Source organism: Gymnoscopelus microlampas (assembly GCF_963454915.1).
Source record: "Gymnoscopelus microlampas genome assembly, chromosome: 9".
NCBI classification, from domain to species: Eukaryota; Metazoa; Chordata; class Actinopteri; order Myctophiformes; family Myctophidae; genus Gymnoscopelus; species Gymnoscopelus microlampas.
In genome coordinates this window covers 29,730,854-29,740,340 of record NC_139946.1, presented here as the reverse complement: position 1 = coordinate 29,740,340, position 9,487 = coordinate 29,730,854, and positions in this window count along the sequence as shown.

Genomic DNA, 9,487 nt, shown 5'->3' with positions numbered 1-9,487 from the left:
AGGGCTACCAGTGATCTGCTACAGGAATAACATTATGCAAGATCTACAGGGTGAATACCGCACAGATATTAGCACTAATATGCACAATCATTATCATCATCATCTTTATGACTTTCATCATCATCCTCTCCTGCACCACCATCGTTGCCTGATCATTATGTAAATACGCTCTTTGCATTTTGCGGCTGAAAATTCTGGACTCTTCCACGGGCACAGCAGGCACCATCTTGCATTCTGCATGTGCATATTTCAGTGTTTTTCTTTTCTTTTCTTTTTTTTCTCTGTCGGCAAAACGCGCAGTGGCAATTAACACAGGATTAATTGGCATCTTTATCTCATTAGAGCCAATCTGATCAGAGTATGATGAGATTTCTGGGTGCTCCCATTTGTTTAAGCGGATTGTGGTAATTGCTGTCATTATTATGGGCTCTTTAGCGTCATCCATGGGGCCTCCTCTCCCTGCCTGGACCCCATAAAGCCCAGCCATGTGTCACAGCTCAGTTTAGTTAACCCCTGGAATGAGCCCAGCGGTGCCGGCATGTGCTTAACGGCCGAACGGTGATTAGCTCTCACACGTCAGCCTATTAACACCCCCCTCCCCGAAACTTCCTTTGTGTTCTCCTAATTACAAGCCCACCTTCCCAAATAAAAACTTTACAGGTCCCCTATGTGGGGATGGCGGGGTGGGGGGGGACACGTAGTCACAACCACAGCGCAGGATGGGACAAACGCAGGTTCAGTCAGTGATGGGTTCGTTTACAAAGCCCCGGGGACTCATCTGTCAATCCGGCAATGATGTAGTTCTCGACTGTGGCACGTACATGCCGTAAAAAAGGATAGATGTCTCTTTATAGACAATGAGGGAAAATTACGGTTATTTCACACACTGATACTAAGGCTTTCAGTAGGGGGTGATATCCAACTGGCTCCAAACACTTTTCCCATAACATATTACTACTCCTTCACTGTATATTTTACAGTATCCATATTATAGTAAATAAGGCGGATCTAAAGCATGCAGCATCACAAGACAGTATTTCTGAGGGAGGGAGCTATTACTTCAACATGGGCCCAGGATCTACAACCCACAAGAGAGGATGGGAGAGAGTGATATGGAGATATAGTGCGCCATAGAAACAGAGAACCATTGATCCCACAGTGCACAAACTTTACTCTAGCTGGTAAGTTCTCTAAAGGGGGCAATCAAGTTTTATGTGCTCGTAACTATTTCACCCCCTCTAAATGTTAACAACTGAACACTCACACTATATGGCCCGTCCCCTTTGTTGCTCTGCTGTGGCGATGAGCCCCATCTCCATGGATTTGCAATGTAATAACAATGTAATCCTCTGACATACTGAGTGGCTTCTCAGGTTTCATCCTGACAAGCAGTGACTTAAACCAAATTCATGGTGCCAATACATTGTCGTCACAAGTCAATCGGGATCCTGCGGGGCCTCTAAAAACATATGGGAGGAGATCTGTCCATATCCCACCCATTGAACAAGGGAGAGGTGTCAATACTAAGACATCCAAAGTTGCCCTGAAATGCCACCTCCATTGTTCCCCCAACAACTTTGTAGAGCAAAACAAAATGTGCTGCGGACGTCTGAGGCCACATTCAGACCAAATCCATCATTGCAGTTCCATACAATTGAAGTTTGTTGCTTTCGAATGGAAGGACACGTAACCAACGGATTCTTCAGTTTGAAAGCAACAATTGAGAAAGAAAAAGAAAGAAGCAGGCTGCAGTGTAATTGTTGCGGGAAAGTCTCTCATTGATTGTGACCATGAAATCTCACAGGGAACATCATCGAATCAGCCATGAAATCCTTTTCAAATCATGGATAACTGAACCCGGATTCCCACCGATATTAAAATCATTAAGAATTAACATCCAGTGAAATTCACTTTGAATACCCATGAAATCGAAATTGGTGGGAAGTTAACTTGCTGAGACATCCGTTCAAGGCTCACCAATATGAATGTTCTGGATTTGAGGACCGTTTTTTAACTGCAGTGTGAGAAGACAAGTGAAAACTACACCAAGCTTTGAGACACAGAGAAACAGGCTCCTCTCGGATGTGTCACAAAGGAGCACCCGTGATTGTCAAAAAATTAGACAACCATGCGCTCCATCAGAGCACTGACAGTCTGCGCTTGTGTGACAGCAGCAGGCACCAGTTGTACCCACTCACCTATGCCTCGGAGTACAAACAAAGCTTTGATTCCCCACCAATTCACCAAGAGTATACCTACCCTATACCGTGCATGTCCTTATCTCCCCTCACACAATCCAACAAGGCGTGTAGCCCATCTGTACCTGCGGGAAGCTTCTCTCTTCTTCATCAAAGAGCAACGAGAAGATCAACCTTACAACATCTGAAAGATTTCTCTCCAAGACCTAGGAGAGCATGTCAGAGGCACACAGGTGCAGACTGACACAGAAAAGACAGTAAATAAAGAACTACTGTAACTACACAGTAATATCCTGAGTGTTAATTTAACTCGGAGTGTACAACATGGATTTGCACAATCAAGAGTTACACATGCATGAACACTGAGAATTTTACTGAGAAAGGGTTAATCTTATTTTTCACTCCTTTTTTCTAATTTAAATAATCTGATTAATTTTCCATTTAAAGGCAGGTGCTGAACTTCAAACTACAAAACACAAAGACAGAGACAAATTAAAAGTTTGCACACTGTAGCTCCCTTTTATTTTTGGTACTACCCGAGTGGGCTGAACGACGTTTCGAGCACACTGCTCTTCTTCAGACTGAACCACAGTGTAACTGTGTATTGATGTAATATGATCTGATTCTATGGCTGTTGGCTCTGTGCATAACTGTAGTTCCATGTTTTCAGAAGGTGGCATACGTATTTATGTCCTGTTCCAGTTCAATTTCCAATAGCTTTGTTCAACTGGCTCAGAAGCAGATTTGAACTGGAAACACATGCGAAGGTGTCATACTGTATGTGTTACCAGTTCAATTCAGCTACTGAGCCAATCAGAAAATGAACTGGAACAGGAAATAAATAAGTATGCCATCTTCTGAAAACCTGGGACTACAGTTGTGCACAGAGCCTATAGGGGATGAAGTCTATTTTTCACTCCATGCTGCTGTCAGGTACTTCATACACATACAATTGTTAGGCCTTCATGTATTCATAAAGTGACTTTCATGCTGTTAATCATTATGTCATCATACACCATACTGTATTGTGTTTTGACAGATAAGGAGAGCTGGAAACAATGTTAAAAATGAAAAGGCAAAGCAGCCTTTGCTCTGCTGGAAACTTTGGCCACACATTTAAACATTTTGGAAACACACACACACACACACACACACACACACACACACACACACACACACACACACACACACACACACACACACACACACACACACACACACACACACACACACACACACACACACACACACACACACACACACACACACACACACCATCTATCACATTATTTTATTTATACTTGAGACAGCAGCAGTACAGTTATAACCCATGCAGCCAGTATCATCGTCAATAAGCTTGGTGGACGGCTGCAGGGTCCGCACGTTCAATTACAGCGTTGGTACTGCGAGGCAGTGGCACAAACACTGGCAGGCCAGTGTCTCTGATGCATCAGAAATATTCATGTCAGTGGCCTACAGAACCAAGCAGGCCTGACTGCCTTTGAGGAGAGAGAGATGAATACTCAGCAAGAGCAGAGGGAGGAGAAGGGGGTCGAAAGAAGGCAGAAAAAACAATGTTAAAAATGAAAAGGCAAAGCAGCCTTTGCTCTGCTGGATATTTGAAGTTCTCCAGATGCACACACAAGCTCACACACACACACACACACACACACACACACACACACACACACACACACACACACACACACACACACACACACACACACACACACACACACACACACACACACACACACACACACACACACACACACACACACAATCTCTCTTTCATCTCCTCTGCATCATCCCTTCATCTTTACCCTCTGTGCGCTCCAGGGATAGCCCCCCAGCCCCCCAATACTTACCACTCGTTTGCTGTCCGAGCTTTGATATCTGCTCACAGCAAGATCAACAACTCGCGCGGGATCATTCCATTTCTCCAGCCACCACGGCTTTAATACCAGCAACAAAGCCAAGGCTTTTCAACTGCACAGTGAGTCACATCTAGCTGTTATTCATAGCCGTTGTCTTCCCCAAAGCACAAAAACATATGCACAGTTAACTTCCTGCACATGAAAAGACAGTGCATATCCTGTGCACCTCTCAACTGTAGTTTGGGTATTACTCTGAGAAGTTCTGCCAAAGAATAGACCAAAAGGAAAAGCGAAGACGTCACTGTGAACAGCAGTGAGCCACACAAAAAACCTGCAGCACTGAATTCACTTCAGCAAACGCTGAAAAATTTAATATCACCAAAAACAACCACAATGCTTTAACTTCTTTCTCGGGCGGCAGTGGCTCAGGAGGTAGCAGCTCCATAGGTCTATCTCGGAATCGCAAAGTTCCCGGTTCAATCCCTGGCTTTTCCTGGTGATCTTAAGCAAGACACTGAACCCTTAACTGCTCCCAATGAGCAAGCTGGTGGCTTGCATGGTTTCCTCCACCATCGGTGTATGAATGGGTGAATGTACAATGTGCTTTGGAGAAAGGCGCTATATAAACGCACCATTTACTATTTTACCAGTCATTGCCACTGTTGTATTTAGATTTAGCATAGCAACCTAAATAGAGACTATAAAACGTGGCTGCACAAGCCAATAATTCTGTGAGTCCTTAACCACAGACTTGAGCCTTCAATGTCTTCAAGGGGTGTGTGGGGGAGTGCACGCTGCTTTCTGGCCGTGCACACAGCCTGGTTCTGTCTCACTAAAGGTTCTGAGAGCCTCCAGGCCAGCCATCATCATACCAGGCATGAATCATAGAAATGTCAAGTGCAACCTCTGCCATACAACTCACTGAAGAGCCTTGGTATGAGGAGACGCCAAGCAGCACCATACAGGCACACCACTGTACGACCAGGAGGGACACTTATGCTGCAACATCACTCAAAGTAATATGTATACTGTAGATATTGGAAGCTGTGTGTATTTAGGATGACTGTACTGTTCAAAACCTGCACACTCAATGTGCTTTGATGTGCTTTACTTCATGAAACCTTTATTTTAATACAGGGATACATAATCAAAGTTTAGAGACCAAGAGAACGGCCAACTCCATATTTATATACCGTACTATAGGCTGAAATGGCAAAGTTAACATCTTGGGTATATACGTATAGACAAGAGCGGTGATATGGAAATGCTACAGAAACAATTTAAGATCAACCAAATGATATATTGTTGTAGGGTTTTACACACTGAGCATTAACACAAGGCTAATAGGCAGATCATATGGAGTCAAATAGCTCAGAAATAAACGCCAAACTTCTTAATGGTGACAGTAAACGTATCTGCCATCAAACTTTGATCCGCGACAGATTGCCAACGACTGCGAGAGGTACACTCTCGCCATATCTGAGTGCCTCTCCAACAGATGGATCAAAGATGTGCACCGCACAGCAAATCTGGAACTCTTAATAATTCAGCAACTTCTTGTGTGACATTGACTGCAGTTTAGCTCACTCTCAAAACTGGGCACAGATGGGGAAGGCAGACGCGCCTCTTACAGCAAACACTGCACACTAACAGGGAGAAGTCCCCAAAGAGAGCAGCGCAGAAGGAGCGAGATAGGTAAGGACGGACAGAATGCTGCGCGGGCCCCCGGAGGCCCCCGGTGAGACATTCTCCTCAGCTGTGTCTGCGTGAACAGCTTGAGCCGGGTGCGCCACATGCTGCCGCCGGAGACACATCCGCCTGTTCACCAGTTTAATTTGTGCTGAAATTAGTGTCCGGCGAAAAGTCTGCCACATTCAGAAATGATTGACTGGATCTACGACAATAGAGTTAACCCGCACCAAATTAATAGAGCTGTATTTGTCATGGTAATCGCGTGTGAAGCGTACATGAATCAACGTGTACTATAAAAAAGGGGTCTTGAAAAATTCATAATCGCCTGCCCCGCTGTACAGTATTTCGTGTCAGTGTCAAGTGCTTGTAGACAATCTTTTTGAAGTGTACTGTACGCAATCCTGAGTGTTAATTTGACTCTGAGAATTGAGAATGTACAAATGTAATTTGTACTTTCTCAGAGTTACAAATGTATACATTGACACTGAGGATATTACTGTGTACATACGGCATGTTCCAGCCTTCAATAAACTTTTTATTTAAAAATACCAAAAAACAGAATATTATCTGACATTGAAGGAGTAGTTCAGCCCAAAAATACTTATTGTCTATCAATTACACACCCCATGAAGCGTTGAATTCATGGAGATTTTTTTGTTTTTGTCTCATTCCTAAGCCAATAATTTGATGACCGGCGGAAATATGCTAATCCAATGTCTCCGGTAGGAGACCGGAGACCGTAGTCTCTCCCGGTCATCAAATTATTGGCTTAGGAATGCGACAAAAACAAAAAAAACTCCATGAATTCAAGGCTTCATGGGGTGTGTAATTTATAGAGTAGTTCACCTTTTTGGGTGAACTACTCCTTTAAATCTCAAAATATGACTATATCAAACAAAGAATGTTATTGGTATTCCATAAGGTCCAACTGAGAACCCACAGGGATATGACAACAAAAAATAAAAAATGACCGGAGAAAACAGCGCCAAGAAACCCAACCAACTTAGACAAATAACATGGCGTTGACAGAGCCATGAACAGTGTGAACATGAAACTGGAGGTTTTAAGATAGATAAGAACATCTGCTTTTGACTTCAGCTTTTGAAATATTGGTCTGTAGTTAATCCTATCTGTCACACACGTCTATTCTTGTGCAGCTCACTGAACCGGGCTGACAATGTGCTTTTATGGACTCGGAATGGTTCAGAATTTCAATGTTTTGTTTAATTTGCCAGGGGAAATCGGACATTTAAAAACATACTGTAGTTAAATGGCACTGACTGGATCCACTTACCCACATTAAGTCCAAGAAATGTCAGTAACCTTCTATGAAGGTCATATCTATAATGTGCTATGAGCACATATACCTTATGCAGCCATAAGGCATTATATACATCAGCAATAAATGTCTATAAAAATGCATGACACGTTGACATCTATTAACAACATATGATTCACAAAGTGGTATATATATACTGTAATGCTCAGGGATCATAACACATTCATACAAAGTCCCAAATCGTATTGCACATTATAACTTCCAAACACAACAAGTTATAAATAACGTACATGGGACATGAACCCTGAATATATCATATAAATAGTAGTAACTGCTCAAACATTCTGAATTCATAATGTTTGTGTATCTCCATGCATCCCTAGGAAAACTAATGTTTCGAACTGAGTTTTGCGCCAGCCTCTTCTGTAAATAATAAATGTTGTTATAAGGCAGGGGCTCCCAAACATTTCTATGCCAAGGACCCCCAAATAGCCATAGCCTCTGACTGAGGCCCCTCTATTGCGAAATGGCTTAAAGAAAAATAATAGTGTAATAGCGTAAATAGCGAATCTACAAGCTTGCAGATCTGCTATTTTATAGCATGCAATGCATGTACCCATTATAGACATGGCCTTCATAGAAAGTACCACATTACTTAAAAGGTAGGGTAAGTGATATTTTTTTGATTAAAACAAAAAACGTTTTTGTTAAAAGGTTAAAGCACAATATTCTGATAGACAGTAATCATTGCTATAGAGTGTTTGTTCAGTAACAGGAGTCTCTCTGTCTCTCCAGCTCTTTGATAAACAGAAAATACATTTTCAGGTAGGTGACAAAATGTCAGCCAATCTGGAGAGAGTAACCATTTATCAGCTTAATTTTTTATAGTGTTCCAGTTCCAATTATGTCTGCTCATTTCGTTGTGTAATCACTTCCAATTTCACTTGTTTAATCTGTAACCTGTGTGAGTTCTCTCTCCTGATTGGATAAAATTGGTATCCTGACCTGAAAATGCATTTTCTGTTAAATGAAGAGCTGGAGAGACATGGAGACTCCTGTTACTGAACAAACACTCTATGGCAATGAGTACAGAATAAACAGCTATTTATCACTTACTTTAACCAAAGAAAATCACTTACCCTAACTTTAACTTTACACATGTTTAACAGAAAAGTTCACTTGAGTAACACTTTCTATGAAGCCCATCTATATAATGCATTATAATCTGCTTATAACACTACATAACTATAGGCTACTTATAAGCACTCATGAATACTCATAATGCCTTATAACATTAATTAACACATCATAAAGCATTTTATAATGACTTACACTGTCTATTATAAATGCACTATTATCTACTGTACTTATAACACTGTATAAAGCTTCATATCATATCATTATTATTATTATTATTATTGCTGGTCACTCAAAATCCTTTTCTTTTGGCCAGGATCATAGAACAAATTCTCAGTTTTAATGCAGTACTTTATATGTACAGTAAAAATGTAGACCGCTGGGGATCCTAGTCAACGACGTTTAGGGTTTAAGTGGTTAAATGTACGATTGAGTGAATTTAACACCCCAGATTTTACTACATATGACTATGTGTACAATTACTGGTATTGCTGCTGCTGCTACTGCAAGTACTACTTCTTATTTTATTTTGACTCTGAAACAAAGCCTGACCTTGTCTGTAGGCCACATCAACACGTGTCAACTCTTAAGATAAACTGCATGTTAATAAAGATTAAATTAAATAGACGCCCTCTCTCCGACAGAAGGGAAAATGCTTCGCTGCCTGTTGGCAAGCAGAGAAACTTCCACACAACTTGGCACGGCTCCTTCAAGTCCTCTGAAACCCCCTGGCAGCGGCGTGACATGCACGCATGCACACACGCACGCACAAGTAACACACACACACACACACACACACACACACACACACACACACACACACACACACACACACACACACACACACACACACACACACACACACACACACACACACACACACACACACACACACACACACACACACACACACACACACACACACACACACTTCATAAGGATAACTTCCACTTCAGCTGGTTAGGTGGTCTGTGCGTTCTCTCTCTTCCTCTCTCACACTCTTCCCATCATCTCGCTCTTTCTACTTTCTCTACCCCTTGCCTGTCTCACGGTCCTCCCTGCGGCACCAGTAGTTGTTAGTGTCTCGTAGTGGAGGTGGTGGTGGTGGTAGGGGGGGGGCACACGGAGCCCAATGGTCTCATTACCTCCACGCGCTCACCCTGCAGCCCTGGAGTGCGGGCCCTGAGATGAGGGTGGCGGACGGAGCTTGATTCGTTTTGATGTTGCGCAAATAACGAGGCTCCCCGAGTGCTACCCGAGCGGAGCCCTGGGGAACCCTGACGCGCCTTCGACAGACTGTGGCT